Genomic DNA, 4,688 nt, shown 5'->3' on the forward strand with positions numbered 1-4,688 from the left:
AGAAGCAAGTATGAACCAGATATGGGACAAAATAAAGGAGAGAGAGAAAAAAAAATAATCGCATAAAATAGAACAGCTACAAATATTTATTTTTATTTAAAAAAAGTGAAAAAAGCAGGACTAAAGAGAATTATAACTGGACTACTGATAGAGCCTACCAAGGGAGGGGAGTGGAACAATTAGCTCTGCTAAGGGAAGAAGCTGAAAGCAGATATGTGGGAAGGATCATGTTTAGTCTTAGCAGTATATGTTATGAAATACAAGAGATTTGAAGTTCTAATTATTTACTAAGCTGTGTCAGTTCATCTTTACAGCCAGGGTTGTCTGAAGTGTTAAGATAAACAAAGATTTTATTTGTTTTTTCCAGCATCCCTGAGTGTGGAAGTGTGTATGGTTTAATAATAAATAACTTGCACTGTATGAGTGTCATGCAGCACCTTTCAACTTTGTGTCCACCCTAGCTTATCATTAACTCTGGACTGGGAAGTAAAAATCTTGACTGATAAGCCTGGGTGTTACAAAGAACTGTGAGTTGTAAGTGAAACCTGAACTGGGATTCATGAATGGTTTGTAATGAACCAAACCAAGTCAGGAAATGCCTTCAGCCTTGGTGGTATAGCTATATGGATTTAGTCAAAGGACACCAGCAGCCTTGCCGTTTCTGATTTCAACTTACTTATGCTTTTAATTTACTTGGTCAATACCATTCTATGGTAAGGCAGAGTGGATTACTGAGATGTAATTTACATATACTTTCTAAATTTTTTTCTCTGAACCTTTTTTCAGGAAGGAGATGATCCTGTAGCATATTATTCTTCCATAAAGGCATTGCCAAAAGAAGCTTCACTCTTTGTAGTCAGAGAAGATGGAAGCAAATATTTTAGTAGCAACAGACATAATCAAGGAAAGGAAAAATGAAGAAAGTAATTGCAGGAATCTGTTTCCTAATGCAGACTTCCTTTTGTCCAATGTAATAGCTCTGGAGAAAAAAATTAAAATGTGTGTTGTAAGGAGTATTACATATAGAGAAGTTGGGGGGGCGGGAAACAAACCCGAAACAGCAAAACTAATATAATCACACCCACTAATCACTTGAGTCACAGCAGGCACTAGGTACAAACGTGGATTCAGAAAGGACCCAATTTTCCTTTTTCTATCTCTGTGTATATGCAATTAAGTAGTCCAATAATAGCACTTCAGAGCTGGAAAGCATTGCTAGGACTTTGCAGGTGCTGGTTCTGGAAAGGGACAGTTGGGTTCAGGCACTGTGCCGGTGAGCAGTCAGGGCAGTAGGCGGCTTGGAAGGGGCAGGTGAGCCAGAAGCCAAGGGTAGCCCAACAGTACCGAGCGGGTCAGGGCTGGGCATGGCTGCCAGGCTGTCAGGAATCTGTGGTCCAGTCCCATCCGTAGTGGAGGGGTAGGTCTGAGATCCCCCTGAGGCAGGCTGGCAGGCAGGTCTGTGGTCAGCCTCAGGGCCTGGGTCAAGGGGGTGCCTGGCCAGGTCCAGGCATGGCTGCAGCAGAGCGGTAGCATAGCTCAGGCAGGGGCCAAGGGCAAGAGACTGAATGTGGAAGCAGCGTCCTGGCGAAGGATGAGCAGGCCCACAGTAGGGTTGCTGCTCCCTTGCTCTTTCAAGGCCACCAGCTGCATCGTTTGTAAGTTGGTCTTGTGCCCAGGCAGCCATACCCACCACGCTGCACAGAGGAATGTCCTCAGTGGCCTGACGCACTAGCAGAAGTGAATTTCATGTATTTAAAATGCATTTGTCAAGTAAATGGCTTTATGTAACTTTTGGTCTGCAAATTTTGCAAGGGCTGTCTGAATGCTACGTAGAATTCTGCAGAAACTGGCAAGTGTAGGTTACAGAGATTGCACAGAAACCACTCTGCTGGGTATGCTTGTGTGTGTAGCGCTTGTGGAGTGTGGGGGAAACATCAGCCTATGTAATGATAATAATTTTTTGTAGCAAGGCTATTTGTGTTTCATTTTAGAAACACTGACTGCCTGTATTAGAGTTGCTTTATTCTGGAACTATTTTAGAGGTTTTTTGTTGTTAATAACCTCCTTGTTTCATAGTAGATTTTGCAAGGCATTCTGATTTACTAGTTTGTACTGCTTGTTTCTCTGTGATTAGTTACTCTAATAGTGCTTCAGGGCTGGAATAGTGTTGCACCTTGCATCTGTACTGAAAAGATTTTTATTAAATCCAGTTATGAGACTGCAATTCTGTATGTCCATGCATCTCCCTCAGCAGTCAGACTGGTTGAGAGGTGAAGCCTTGGTGCTCAACTCCAAATTTCTTTCTGCAGATAAAGAAAATAAAGCTGCAGATGTCTTCCAGCCAGTGGCTTATCAGGACAAAATGTCTGTTTAGATTTTCCTCAGTGTTCCCCACAGTTCCCCACAAAATTGTATTGATAGTCTGTATTTGAAACCTAATAGTTATTTTAGTTTTTTAGTGCTTTCAGGAATGGGTTTTCTTTTTTCTAGGCATCTGGGAAGAGGTTTTATGTTAAACTGAAGTAACTTGGTTAAAAAGACACCCTATTTTGCTTGTTAAGACACAATCTCAATGTTATGCACAGGATCCGCTGGCAGTTCGTTATGAGACTGACAGCTAATTTTTTCAGAAGCTAAAACAGCTATTATGTTATAGTCAAAGTATGCTAATTGGTATAGTCTTTCTGTGGTTAAAGATCAATAATTCAGTGAAGAGGATAGATGCTCTTATTTAAAGGAATTCACAGTTAATTTTATTGCAAAGCCATAGCTGAAGATTGAAATTTGTAAACACAAAGGTATTTGTCAGTGTCTGTTGCTTAACATTTCCCTTTCAAGGGGAAATCCTGCAGTACAAATGCTTTGATGTGGCAGTAAACGTTACCTTAGCTAAGACTGAAGACTCATTCTTGATCTTAATTTTCATTAAATTGTTGTAAAACAAAACTTATGTTGTTGTCTTCAGCTGAGCTGATACCTGATTATATGTGTATATATAGAAAAAAAAAATTCCCAGTAATTTTTTTGCATTTGAATTCTTATTTAGGTAGAAAGTTTTGTGTGGACAGAGTTCACGCAGCACATTGGAATTTGGCTACTGTATTATAAATACAGTAAAATAAATGCATACACACAGATTATATAGGTAGGGCTTTATCTAGGTAGAATTTAAAGAAAAAGTATCTAGTAATTATTTTCTTGCAGATTTCTTATAAATGCTGCCTCAAACAGAAAGAAAATATAGTTAGTAGGAGACCACTGGCATCCATCTCTGAATTACTCTAATTTGCACTGAGGTTCCAGATTCTTGCTTTCTATAAAAGCACTGCTGTTATTTTGATAATCACAAAATTTTTTAAATGCACAGCAGTGCTCTTCACTGAAGATCTGGATAGCTGAGTCAGTCTCAAAGACTGTATATAGGCAATAAGTATGGTCCTACAGCTTTTCGCTTGTTTTTTCCTTGCAAAAAGAAGCTGAAAGGAAAAATTGCTATTCACTAGTGGAGCTGAAGGTTATTAATAGAGAGACTTTTTTTTTTTCTTGTCTTTAAATTTTGTCATTACCTTCCAGTACAGAGCGTCCTCACTGGTTACTAAGTAGCTCATTAAAACTGGTTTTTAGGTGTGCTTTTTGTTTTGTTTTCTTCTTGCTGTTTTCCCATTTTGCTAGCATGCAGATGGGGGTGGGGAGCGGGAAATAAGGGAGAGAGCATGTTCCAGAGGATGCCAGGATGACTTCAGTTATTGGATGACTGCTGCCTGATGGATGGAAAAAGGAGGAGTAAACCTTTCAGTCTGTACTGGCGGAGCTGAAACACAGAAGCCCGATTTACAGGTAAGGGTGAAAAAAATTCCTGTTCTGAATAGCTATTCTCGATCCTTGCTGCAACATTTTTTGGGTATAAAAAAATGCCTGTGCAAGCACCTTATTGTTTGTTCCTCATTAATGACTTTGAAGCAGCTTTTCAGGTTATTATTTCTTCTGCCTAGGAGGTTTCAACCGATGTGAGATCCGCAGACAGTGAAATCATAGGCATGCCTGATGTTATCTGACAACTTCCTCCTGTGACAGTATAGGCATTGCATCTCATTGACGCTGAAGTTGTTCAGTAAGCTGTAGGAAGAGAGGTCTTTTGTGTGACAGAAATACTTGTTGTTGAAAATACAGTGTATGCTACCAGCAGCAAGACAGTGCTGGAAGATCTAAAAATGTTTTGAGTTTGGATAGGAAAAGGACTTACGAATTAACTGCTTCTAGAACTGTATATGTTTTATTTAGTGTTGAATATACAGTAAGAACGCCTCCTCAGAGCAACTCTTAAAGGATTTTTGTGGATTTTTGTATTATTTTTAGGCTTGGAATGAATGTGGTTTATAATTCAGTTATAAAACTGTCATAAAGAAAAACCATGATGCATATGTGTATGAGAGAAATCTTGTAGTACCTACAGCAGTTATGTACCAGTTTTAATAAACTGCTGAAATAGCTTGTATGAAACCTGTTCTGCTGAGTTTACATGTTATCAGAATCTGTTAGTTCACAGACACTGGGATGGCAAGTAGCAAATAACTTGGTGCAGAAAATTGATTTGTTTATCAAGCCACATTATTTGAGGTTATAGGACTGTAGGCAGAAGTCCTGGCCCCACTGAAAGAATTGGAGATTTTGATATTGGCAAGGATTTC

The sequence above is a fragment of the Phaethon aethereus genome (genome assembly GCF_964289735.1).
Source record: "Phaethon aethereus genome assembly, chromosome: 6".
NCBI classification, from domain to species: domain Eukaryota; kingdom Metazoa; phylum Chordata; class Aves; order Phaethontiformes; family Phaethontidae; genus Phaethon; species Phaethon aethereus.